We start from the raw sequence: 13819 nt of genomic DNA on the forward strand, positions 1-13819 counted from the left end.
AATGAGGATGGAGGAGGTATTTGGGAGTTAGTATGCAGAAAGTACTTAAATAAGCTTTTACAAACCCGATTTTTGATGACTGTACTTAAGCTCCAGGGCTCCTAGGAAACAGATCAATCACACTAAGTGGGACTCTATTCTTAAAGGACTGTATGAATTGAGGTGAAATTATTTATAACTCACACTAACTACAGTCAAAGTCTGAATTGACAGCAATCCAGTGTGTATTTGAAAACTGCATAGTAGAACTCAATGGATATCAAGGTGTTTACCGGGTCTTGGCCAATGGCTTAGAAATGTGTTCTCCAGGTAAGTACAAGTACTCCCAGGACAAAGATCCTTTGCAAAACCAGAAATCAGCTTGAGGCCAGCTGTTCATTTTCTCTAAGGATAGTCACTTAGAGGTGTTAAGAGGTTCTGATACAGCTGCCTGGGCTTCTTTGAAATCAAATATTCTTTGAACAATTTTCCCTCTCTATCAGAGTTGCAAAAATACATCATGTTTTCTTAATTTGACATTGCCATGAGTTAGAGATAAAAGCATAGTAAAATATGAAAAAATGACAGAAAATTCCTGTGCTAGGTGTCACTAATATAAATTAGACCTATTTGTTCTTCCATAACTTACTTATTCCAATTTAAATGGCACACTTCTGTTCTAAAGTGTAAGTAAATACTAATGAACTGCTCCAAGAAGTATGCATAGTAGAAATGCTTGCTTTGCACAGAAACGTAGTAATGACCAAAACTGACCTATAGTCACATCTCACACCCTACTGCAGAAAACCCCGTGGGCAAAGCTAAGCTCTTCAGCATGACTCAAACACCTGCAGGTAGGACAAGTTAAAAAGCAAATCCAATGTGAAAAACCATGGACAGAGACTGGTGTTCTACCCTGCTTACTTTAGGTCAAACTCGTAGCCTTACACTGCACTTTGCATCAGGGGCACAGATGAGCTGATGGTGGAGCACCAGTCTCTCAAACCACATTTAATACAAGATTCAAAACCATCACATAAAATCCTTTGGAGATTGCATCTCAGAGTGACAAAGGGATGGATTACTGTATCAGGGTCTGTATCTGAGAGAGAGAGTTGCAATCTTCTGAGAAAGCACAAAGACCCAAAAGAAACCTTTGGAAATCAAATTAGTCTGCTTATTTGACCTGTGAAGGAATAGGCCTTTTCTACATGACAAAACACACTCAAATTTAGTAGGAAATGTTTTTATTTATTTTTTATTTTTTCTGCAGCATGTACTATGAAATTAATGATGTTGTTTTTACAAGTTACCTATCATAGATCTCTGCTATTAAATCATTTTCCTACTTTTGTGTAGATCACAAACCAACAAGTAGCAGAACGTAGATAAAGTATTACAGTTCCCCTAAATACTGTGCAAAGTGTACAGTAGCCTTTATGCCAGCAGCCTGATTATACACAAGTGTGATGTGAAAAAATCACCAGCAGGAAGGAATACTTGGAACAGAACAAACTATTATTTCATCAGTCATTTCTTTTAAAAACACTGAGTAGTGTACTAGAAGCACATTTTATGTTTGTGTGTACTGAGTAAATTCCTGTTTAAAATATTGTGGTTTAGTTTGACCGTAGTATTTGATGGCAACACACAGTTCAGTTACTTATAAAAACAAAATACCAGAAAATAGCACAAGAGGAAAATCTCTTTCGAACTCAGATTCATATGACAATTAAATTTTGTACCATGAAGGATGTCAGCTGACTTATACCTTAACACATTTTAAAGAAAAACACCAAGAAAAAATAGTAAAGAAAGCAAGAATATTAAGTTGAAAGTCATACATTAACTGTGAAAGAATCAGAGCCTAAATAGTGAAAATTAAAGATTTCTCTCATAAACCAAATATTTTGTGTGAGAGAACAAAAAACAAAGGCAAAGGTCAGGAAATGGGATATTTCTTGCTTTGGTTTGCAAACCACAGGTTGCCTATAAAAACTTGGCAAGCACCAGAGGCTCTTCATACGAAAACTTAATGCTGAAAGTAATGGCAGCAAATGCTAAGCATATTTCTCTTTGAAAGTACACATTTGGCTTTTCATTATAATTTAGTACCATAACCTTTAACCTTCCATTAGTTGCAAGCTCCTAGCAGGACTTTAAACTTATCTTCACAATTAGAAGTTTTAGAAGCTTTGTGGTAAAACTGCAAGCACCTCTATAAGAGCAAAAGGTCTTACAAAATTGGGGGCTGTATTTACACATTTTTTTATTTGTTGTCTTTAAACATAAGGAATGGTTGCGTTAGGACAAATGACAACTACCATTTTAGAGCAGATGAAATTCGAACTGCCAAAGACAAGATAGAATTGAACATCCTTACAAACCCCCTACAGATATGCACATCAGTGATGTCCTTTAGACTCAGCTCCAGTATGTTGCCTTTGGAAATCTGCAGAAGTAGATTTAGTAGGGAATCCCACAGATTTCCTCTGACTCCTTCAGCAGGCTTTTCTTGTGCAAGGCCTTGCTCTCTGAGCGCTCTCTCCTCTTCCCAGTTGTGGACAAAATCCTTGCTGTCCTCCAAATGCTCAGCTGCTCAGACGGTGAAGTTGTCCTACTCATAGCTCTCCAGGACAAGGGCAGCTCCCAGCCCCAGTCAGTTCCTTTTGAAGATGTGCCACAGTAAGATCCATATGTAAAGAAAGTACTCTCAGTCATAGTGAGCCATAAAAAAATCCCAAACAAACAAAACAAAACAAAACAAAACAAAACAAAATAAAACAACAGAAAAAGCAATCAAACCCCACACTTTTCTGGTAGAATCCACTTGCAGTAAAATTGTCCGTTACATAAAATTTCCCAAATGGTAAAAATACCACATTACATAATTTAGCTTTCAGTGTTTTGTCTGAACTTGATATCATCCTGTTGCTTTGTCAAAAAAAAAAAAAAACTGTCCCATCTGAAGTACAGCAAACCAGTTCTCAGCTAAAACAAAGCACTAACTGTGATAAATGTATACATACACACGTATCCAAAATAGAGGTGTGAGTGAGATATCATGCTTGTTCTGAAAAGAAAGGTATAAACACCCATGCTCATCTGCTTTTTAGTTTTAAAACATATGGTTCCTCTTAATCAGACAGAATAACAACATCAGAATTTCATTATGAGCCATTAAACATGAAATATTAACCTAGAATTTCAAGTCAGTCTTAGAATTAAGGACAAATATTTTTAAGATAAACTAGATTTGAAAAAGCCTCAGAATTAGTATTAGCTTACACTAAAAACAGTCAAACTGAAATAACAAGAGGTGACAGTAACCTTGAATTATTCTGGTGGCCTTCTATGATGGAGTGGCTGCAACAGTCAATAAGTGAAGACCACCTACAGATCTGTTAGACCTTTAGCATGGTTCCACATGATATCCTTATCTCCAAATTGGAGAAACATGGATTGAAGGGTGGACTATTCAGTGCATAAGAAATTTGCTGGGTGAACACAGTCAGAGAGTTGTGGTCAATGGCTCTATTTCCAGGTGGAAGCCAGTGTGGGCCAAGTGGTGTCCCTCACTCATTAGAGTGAAATCAGAGTTCTGGGGTCTGTCTTGAGACTGGTACTTTTTAATACCTTTATCAAAGACACAGACAGTAAGATCAAGAGCACCCTCAACAAGCGCAGACATGACACAAAGCTGAGTGGAGAAGTAGACACAACAGAAGCAAGGGATGCCATCCAGAGGGACCTGGCTGCACCTGGATTGGGGCAGCACCAGACATGAGCACAGACTGGGACACAGTCCCGTGGAGGAGAAATGGGGCTTCTAGTGATTGAAAAGCTGGACATGAAGCAGCAATGTGTGCCCAAAGCCCAGACCTGGGCAGCACCAAAAGAGGAGTGACCAGTAGGTCAAGGGATGTGATTCTTCCCCTCTACTCTGCCCTCATGAGAACCCACCTGGAGTGCTGCACCCAGGTCTGGAGTTCTCAGCACAAGAAAGAAACAGACCTGTTAGAGTGAGTCCAGAGGAGGGCCATGAAGATGATGACAGGGATGGAGCTGAAAGATTTGGGACCACTCAGTCTGGAGAATACTCCAGGGAGACCTTATAGCAGCTTTCCAATACTTAAAGGAGGTCTACAAGAAAGCTGGAGAGGAACTTTTTGCAAAGGCATGTGATGATAGAACAAGGGGGAATGGCCTTAAGCTGAAGGAGGGAGGGTAGATTTAGATTAGAGGATAGGAGAAAATTCTTTACTCAGAGGGTAGTGAAGCACTAGAACAGGTTGCTATGTCCCTGAAAGTATTTGAGGACAGGTTGAAGACAGGTTGGATGGGGCTTTGAGCAGCCTGGTCCAGTGGAAGTTGTCCCTGCCCATGGCAGGGCAGTTGAAACTAGATGATCTTTAAGGTTCCTTCCACCCCAATTACATGATTGATGCTATGATTCTATGATTCTAGAACTATTCCTTGCGTTAAGCACAGGTGTCCTTAAATTTGTATTAAATTCCATTTAAATACCATCAAACCAAGAGGAATGAAGTAGTATATAATTAATAGTTTTTTTTTAATTAAAACAGTAAGTTATATTTCCCTACTGTGAGATAAGGCAGTGTGGACTTTTTTGGATGTTGCATAGACATTTTGCATCCTGTGCAATTTTCATGGAAAGGTCTTACTTTATATATGTTCAGAGGTATTAAGGAATTCTCAGAAACTGATTTGTATATATCTCAAGTTATTTCTCCGCTATTCATAACTTGCTGTTGTACTACTCAATTGCATAATTATGAATGAGCTTTTTGTTGTTTAATATATAGAAAATAAGAAGTGAAAAATTAATTGGAGGCAATTCATTAGCTCCTCTGTATCAAAAAAAAAAGTACTACAGCTGGAACCCCAAGATTCTAATTCCAAAATAATCAAACTCTGATCTGTTGAAAATTTGCTCAAACCAGCTTACCAACTACTATTTTCCCAAAATTAAAATGAATGTAGCAACTGGCCTTATATCTCCATGCCTAATGTAGACTTTATGGCATTCAGTCTGAGAAGATTTTGACATGGTTATTAAGTTTTCCACTAATCAAAACAAGAATGCCTTCCCTTCAGACATATCTCCTCACAGATATCTCTATAAGCTTGTACAACAGCTTCCTATCACAAGGTACTAGCCACTTGTAAATTTAGATGCCAAAAGTTAGGCTCCTAAATCCATAGTAAGGAACCTAATTCTTTGTGGCTACATCTGAAATCAAACTGCAATCAATGCAATCTCACCTTCTTACAAATATTTTTATTTTATCCATGTGCTTGCAAATGGATTTAGAAATTTTTTTTAGGAGACATGGTTCAGTCACTTTGGATTATTATTTTGTTTGATCCTTCTTAATCATAAGAACATGATTTCTGCAATATGGAACAGTTTGGTCAACATACTTTAAACTTCCTGCTGTAGATTCAAATTACAGCTTCAAATTATTCTTTGAACACTTGAACATCTGCAAGAAATATTTACAAATTGCAAGAGAAAATGGAAGACATCTTTTGATTTTTTTTCTTTCTTTGGTTATAAAAGACAAGCTTATTGTGGAACTGGACCATTCTAAAATCAGAATGCTGTAGAAAGCTGTCATCTGCCTCCTCGAGGTGGTTGTGATATGGTGTTGCATGCTCAAATATTGTACTTGCACGTCCTTAGTTTCTACATCTCCTGTGCAAACATTTCACGTGGGAAAAAATTCTGATAACATGGTTTCATGTCTTTTAAATAGCCAAGCTGGCAGATTTTGATGAAAGAAAGATGCAGAAGAACTGTCTCTGATTTGTAATTATCATTCTTAATTTGGGGTTTCCTTTCTTCATGTGGCTTACAACACTGAGACTTCTATCAGTGTTTTGTAATGCAAGAACAATGTTGCTTCAAAAAGACCCTGGAACTCCTGTTGGGTTATTATAATTACTTATTCCAAGTCTTCAATTAGATTCTTCATAACATGATGTTGTCTTGTTTATTATTTAAAACAAAAGAGACCAAGCCAAATGCTTTGAATTTATTTGTCATTAAGACATTCTTGAATATTTTGCTGATAAGGCAACGCATGTAAAGAGTTATTATATCAGCTGTTCTTTGGCATAGCGATAGTCCAAACTCCACAGAACTTCAAGTAGTTCCTGAAACTTGTGCCAATGTGGAAATAAAAACCTCAAATATTTAAGCATACAAACCACAACCCACCAATCCATTTCTTCCTCCAGATTCATTGATCAAATTCTATTAGATACACAGATGTGAAGCTGAATTAATTCACTGATGAATCTGACATTCTGTTAGTAAATATATTATGGCAACACAGAGATTAATATGACAGAGGCTTAGCACTGCAGAGTCTTTGGTCTTAAGTTATGTAACTGAGCTCCTAATTTTAGGAAAAAAGTCAAACTATGTGTCACTCTGCTGGTATATCAGGACACAATTTAACCTGCATTTTCATAAATTTTTTATGCTCAGCACTTGAACATTTTCTTTGGAGGAATATTTCTGAGGGGCTGTTACCACCAGTCCCTCCAGAGCTGAAGCTCCCTTTAATTTTACTTAAGTGTGTTTTGAGTGCAACTTCTTGCTTATGCAGCGCTTTGACTGCTGTGGTGTAATTTCATTCACCTCTTTTCTAAGGGCCATGATGAGTGGCTTCTTTATTTTTTAACTTCAACTTCCTCCTCCTTGCATTCATTGTCCATTTATACCACCCACGTCCATCTCTTTGAACTAATTCTCTCCTTCTTTCCTTCCTCTTCCTTCTGCCTTTATTTTTCTATTTAGACCATATGCCATTCAGACCCTCCCTGAAAGTATCTTTGTTTTTCTAAATCACTGGGTACAAAATGGACTGTTGTTCTCTGTTTTCCTTGATGCATTTAATTGAGAAAATGTTATTTTTTTCTGAGGAGTCAGGTGAGACAAATGCAACCTCGGCCTAAATATCAGGACTCACTTTTGAGCAGCAGGAGGACTGTACACCAGACAGAAGCTACCAAGTAGAGCACACAAGAATGCTGGCATGCACATCATTGCACAGCAGTGGCTCACATCAGCCAAGGACTTAAAATCTTCTTAACAAACAAATGTGCTACTTCCAAGAGAAACAAGAAAAAGTCAGGCTAATCATAAATTTGAGAAAAACCGAGATAATTTGCCAATCAACATGGAGAAGAATACACTGTCCCCTGCACTAAACACAGTGAGACTGAGCTGTTTGTTGCATGTGAGTTCACCTACATTCAAATTATATTGAATGACTGTGCCAGTGTTCATGGAGAGGTAGTTTCCTGCATTCATAGAATTAGGGGAATTTTCTGCTGGGTTTACTATTTGAATATGGAATCAGTGTAAGATCAGACTAGAAATACAGACTAGAATTGTACAAGGCTGTTGGGCTACACAGAGGCAAGATTTTGACATAGTATAGAAAGCACATCTGCCAGCTGGAGAAGTTCCACCAGAGGCACCTATGTGTCTTACTCTGAGTCAGATGCTACACTAAGCTGACCAGTGATGAATTCCTGCAGCATATCCACATGGAAAGCCCAGGTGTAATGGGCTGGACATATGGCTCGAATCAATGATGTACATATGTTCAAGCACCTCCTATGAAGGGAACTGGAGTGTGGAAAGAGGAAGCAATGGTGATCCAAGAAAGCGCTTCTAGGACACCCTAAAGGCAGGATTGATTGAGTGCAACCTTCTGGCAAAATCTTTTGAGTCCTTTGCCAGAAAGATACAGGAATGGATCATCAAGGTGAGGGAAGGCATAGGCCTCTTTGAACAAAAACAGATGCCGTTGGCCAGGACAAGCATGTGGGGGGGGAAAAAAGCAGATTTTGTCAGCAACAGCAGCAGCAATAGATCATTCCATGCAGATAGTGAGTGGCATGGTGACAAGCATGGTAAAAAGTAGTTATTCTTTACAGGCCTCTACAAGCTTTAATTGCATCCACTGCGTTTGACTCACCCATCAACTGAACAGGACCGCCTTCCTTCACTTGGAGGAAAAAACTGTGAGTGATTCAACAGTTTCACACACATAAAAAATACCTGGGGTGAAATATTTTGGTGGTTTTTTTCCTTTCACTTCAATATTGAAGCCATATTCAAAGGGATATTACAACAAAGCTAACTCAGAAAAGAAAAACTTTCTTTATTCTAATAAGTTAATCATGAAAATCCAAACATTTTATCTTTATAACTCTTATTCTTTTTCTTTAATTTTTCTAACCTTGTCAAGGCCTCTGATCTCTCTCTGTTACTCTGATAGTCTTCTAATTGTTAAATGTGACATCTGTCAGGTTTTGTGCAGCCTGGGTATATCAACTAGTTGCTGATTTTAATGACATTCATATCTTTGTTCCTGGAAACTTTATTCCAGGTGGAAATCTTCCCAGAAACCATGGAGCAAATGAGAAGGGAAGCTGACCTACCTCAGAGACCTCTGCAGCTCAGGACAGAAGTAGCCTGGAGAGGTTATGTAACTTGGTCTGTGCTTGCATCTTCTGAGGGCATGACTAGAACCCAGCTCTGGAAAACAACGTATGTGCTTTCAGTGCTTCCCCATGCATCCAGGAAACTGCATGCACCTCAGTCCTCTGGCCTTTAGCTAATGCTCCAGAGACACAGTTTGTCCCACTACTGATTATAGAAAGAACTCAGCGTGATTATCTCAGACTTTAATGTCTGCCAGTCAGATATCAAATGTAGAACAAAAACCTGTGGGGATCTGAACTTTCTGAAATGGAGCTTCCTAGACTTCCACAGTCCTGCTGTGCACGCCAAAAGCTGTCCCCTCCCTGGCAAGACACAATGCTTAGTCAGAGGTCATAAATTTAGCAGAGAGTTACTGGAAGTTTCACAGGTACCACTTACCTTCTCAATATGCATTTTGTAAAATAAGGAGTGACATCTCTCTCCATCTGTTTTGGGAAGGAATGGCTCAGTTGATAATGACAACCTGTGCTCTGCATTGCAGTTCTTTATTTGCTGTTGACTGTCACAGATCTGACAGAGTGCTCAGCAGAGTATGTACCTGCACAAGATAAAAGACTCTTTTCTCTTTTACATGTTCCAGGACAGTTTTTTTGATCTGCTCAGTGGCTGTGGTTAGAGTCAGGCTAAGGAGACTAACTATCCCAATCACATTGTACAAAAAATTCAGCACCTGACTAAAGGCTGTTAAACCTCCTTCAATTCCTTCAGGGATCCAGCAGCAAAACTAGCTTTTTTTTTTCCCTTTCAGTCATTAGCATTCATGTTGCTTGAGAAGTTCTCTTCAGAGAAGTGGAAAGATCCAAATAGTAAAGACATAATCAAAATTTTTGCACTTTTATCTTTCCTGTTGGGAAAGTAAGGCGGTGTTCTGTTCTGAGAACATCTAGTCTTTAGCAAACCGCAGGTGACAGTTTTGCAGTTTTCTGGCTCATCTATGCAGTCAGCAAGTCTCCTAGCTTTATATCCTTATACCATCTGATCCTTGTAAGCCCTCATATCTCTTCAGGGCATGAAAGCCCATTGAGATGAAACTACTGATTAAATGAACAGCAGCAATAGGAAAAACTACAGCGTTACAATGAGATTTGAAGAAAAAAAGAAAACTTGAGCAAATACTATTGCACTTACCTGTGTTGCTCATCTTTGCTGCAAATAGGTAAGTGTAAGCTCAGTAACTACAACAGAGAAACAAAAGTCTATGCAGTAGTTTCAGACTACTATTAGTGCCACCTATCTACTTTTCCTCTTTGTTAGCGTTATTTACAAATTTCCAAAAAGTACTGGGCTACAATTTCTGTCTCCACCATATAACAGCGAAAAACAAAATAAAAGTGAACATTATTTGAAAAATAGGAAACCTTTCTCAAAACCTATATAGTCAAGAGCAAAGGAACCCCAAGAATTATATACAGAAAGCTAAAGAGCAGATGAGACCACATAATTTACGAAGTGCATCAGAAGGAAATCAGTATATCACCTTCTAAGATCCTTACCTAAAGCACTAGCCGGCCACACTCACTGAGTAAAGTATCCTTTTCACAGGCAACATCTAAGCTTTATGTCTAACTTATTAGCACATGCCGAAGACCTCTTGAGGTGAGGTGTTTCAAGAAGCAAGTCCATTAGGAACACAATACCTGAGTGGAGTTTAGGCTAAATTTAAGTCCAAAATTAGTACCCAAAAATTTTCCTTGGCTGATGCCTTGCTCTGAAGGCAATGTGAACTTTACAGTGTTCAGATTTGCTCTAGTTCAAGCCAGGATGAGGAGCCAGGCACCTTGCTTACTGACCTGGTAGGAATCCCAAATTAGTCCAGGCCCCCTGGGGGACTCTAGTAAGTGCTTAGCACTTCTTGCCCCTTGAATGAGTCCCTACTGGCTGAGCTGCCTGACTCAGATCACAACCCACAGAGTATGCCCAGGAAGCACTAATAAAATCAAGCTGCCAGCAGCATCATGAGAAGCTGTGCTTCAATTTTAAAACCCCAGGGCAAGGCAAAATGAATGCACTTAATCCCATTAATTAGCCTATGTAGTAGGAATAGAGTCTACAACTCAGTACATCCCATTCCCCTGGTTCAAGGGGTTGAGGACACTGAACTGGGACAGGAATTACACATAGGAGAGAAGGAAATTTGCAAAAATTTTCCGGCTCTGCAGCTGTTAGTCTGTGAGCAGGTGATTTCATTTATTGAAAAGACTGTATCCTGCTTATTCTTCCAAAGAAAATCAGCAACAGCCTAATACTGGAGAGAGGACACAAATATGCAGTGCACAAGTGGCCACAAATGCCTGGGCTGAGCTGCTTGCACCCCAGGGACAGACAGGATTTCACACAGCCCTGCTCAATGTTTCCTGGGCCGGTGGATAGGTTTTGATCCTGTCCTGACATACCTAATCTTCTCCATGGACTGTACAGAATGCTAAATTCTGTTTCCAGAGAGAGTTCTCTTGAATTATGATCAAATTGGAAAACTTTGTCATTTTTGCAGCACCCTATAGCCAGACCCAGCTGTATAAATAAGCACAGCTTAGCAGAAGTCTGTATAACTTCACTGATCTATGTCTGTTTAGATTTTGGCCTTAGAATATTGATTTATTATCTGGTATCTTAGCACTTATTTTCATGGGCAACAGGCTTGATTTTTCATACAATCGAATGGATATTTTTTAAGTTGCTCTTCAGTTGTAATCAGTATTTCTTTTTATATTCAGTGCATAAAAATTGCTAGCAGCTTTAAAACCATCATAATACAGTCATGCTGATCTTTGACAAAGAGTTCTCAATGTCCCAGAATTTTGTATATGAACCAGAACAGGAAGCAGTTTTCCAGGAACAGAGCAAACAATTAATCCATCATTTGTATATACAAATAGTATGTTAATTATGCCTCCTCTTCAATCTATTTGACTACTTAAAGTTATTAAAAAAAAAAAAAAAGAGAAAGCATATTTGACAAAACAAAGCATTTGTCTAAGTTGATTGCTAAAATCTGTGGAAATTTTTGTGTGTACAACATGAATTTAAACATGTCGGAATTTAAGCCGATAAGTCATAGAACCCCCCTTGGATTCAGATTCTAGTTTAGGAATAAAATTATGAAAGTATAATTATGTGGCAGAATTATGCTTAACACAACTGAGAGTAACCAAGGATTGAATTGCTTGTCTTTCTCCACCTTGTCCTCAGCCAAGTGGCAGGAAACAGCTGGCCAGAATTTTTTAGTGTCTTTAATGAAGTGAATACTTAGTTGTTAGGATTTGGTGATTAAATGAACTACGACTAATATTCCTGTGTGGATTTACTGCAATATCATTGTCCTGAAAAGAAGACAACTCTCAATGTGAGGTTTAGCTAGGGAGAAAACTTATACAGAAGTTTAAATTGTGGAAAAAATTCTTAGGGGGTTCTACTTCTTCGTGTTGCTATCATTATTACAGGACTCCTTAAAGACACTGCACCAAGGCACAAATTAACTGATTTATTTTGATGTCTCACCTCAACCATATAAGTACATACAAATGGCTAAACTAAGTAAATAAGCTGAGTGAATTTATTCCGCTCTCAGGACCCTCTTACTGTTCTATGGTAATGAATATAAAGCTCAGAGGGCTATTCCAGAGTGGCCGTAGATTAAATAAAGTTCTTCAGAACTAAATCGTGAAGCTGCACCATATAGAATCAGTATATAGTATACAGGAAACTCATCCTTATGTTGGTAGTTTAGGTATAACAACGGGCATCAAAAAGTGACCAAAATTATTATGTTGGACATTTTGCATCTGTTTATGTTTTATTAGAGGAGAAGTAAGATATTCCAGATTTACTTTCATCGTTTGGTACTTACAGTTGATGTATATTCCAGATTTGCTTAACAAGAAATATTCACTTTGTGTGAATTCACCCTCCCTCTTAGCTACACTTGTAATCATTTCATAATGTAAGCCATGAGCTAAATATTTTTTTGTCAAATGATCAAACTAGACTTGCCGTTCTTTTGCAGGGGAAAAAAAAAAGAGAGAGGAAAAAATAAAGCAAATGAGCAAACAAACGAGCAACAACCAAAAAAACCCCAGGGTAAACTGAGTTCACCTAAAACACCAAACACTGTCAAGTCACTTTAATATCCACTCATATGGTTCTGACAGGAATTTCATTCTATTAAACAGTATATTGAATAGTCACATTTGTGTTCAGATTATTGTTTAAAGGCACTTATAAAGCTATTTAACAAGAAATCTCAACAAATAATAGTATGCATAGACATCTTTATCTGTCATTGACAAGTAAAACAGGTTAATTTGATTGACTATGTTATCCTCCTGAATAGTTGAAAGTCTCAGCATCAGCCACTTCCCCTTCTAGAGCCAAGAAAGGGTTTGAAAATTCACAACTCAAACTCTTTTTACCAAGCCTTTTTAAACATGAAAAAATACCTCCACTTACAATTTCATCCACATCTCAATTAAATAAAAGAGATATTTTCTGACAATTACAGTGAACTTTTGGTAAGGTCTGTAAACTGGCACAACCCACTTGACTTTAATCAGTTGACAGAAGTCTAAAATGTCACATCTAACTACTGCGTGTTATGCCTCTTGGGCTTGGTAGGGGTTTCCTGCTTGACCTGAAATAGTGAAGAACTCAGTTCTATCAGTAACAAAGCAGACTGTGAAAAAGTAATTAAAAAATAACAGTGTCAACAAATTCCAGGGGAAAAGCGCAAAATAATGGATCTAATTGGTCTTATTTTTTCGCTTTTGCATTTCTCAAGGCTTCCAATATTCTGATGATATTTAAGAAACTTTCTAACAGTATTTGAATTTTTGTACGCATTGCTCAGCTCCTGTTATTTTCATTTTTGCCTATAAGTGGATATCATAGCAGCATAACCTAAATGTCCACAATACTCGCTCTGATCTTTGAAAACCTGATGTTTAAAACACTGATAATATCTATAAACAGAAACCTCTAAAATCTAGATATTTAAGCAAAAATGTTATAGTGCACTTATGAGACATTAGGTCTGGACACTTGCCTTCCCAGAGCTGGGCCCCAGTCCCCCTTGTCAGGCACAAGCTCCTTAAACTTGGGAAGGCAAAACTGATTTCCCCCTGGACCTTAGTCAAACCAGATGGACATCCTTGGGCATCCTGATGAAATCCTCCAAATTTCTACTGTGAATTCCTGCACATTTTAGATCCCTGTGTCCTTTTACATTTGTTATTAATGCTACCACAATACTGCCTGCTTAGAGTCCAGCCTTCTTTCAGAAGCTGGGGATCTGCTCAG

This window comes from Corvus moneduloides, chromosome 1 (assembly GCF_009650955.1).
Source record: "Corvus moneduloides isolate bCorMon1 chromosome 1, bCorMon1.pri, whole genome shotgun sequence".
Taxonomy (NCBI): Eukaryota; Metazoa; Chordata; class Aves; order Passeriformes; family Corvidae; genus Corvus; species Corvus moneduloides.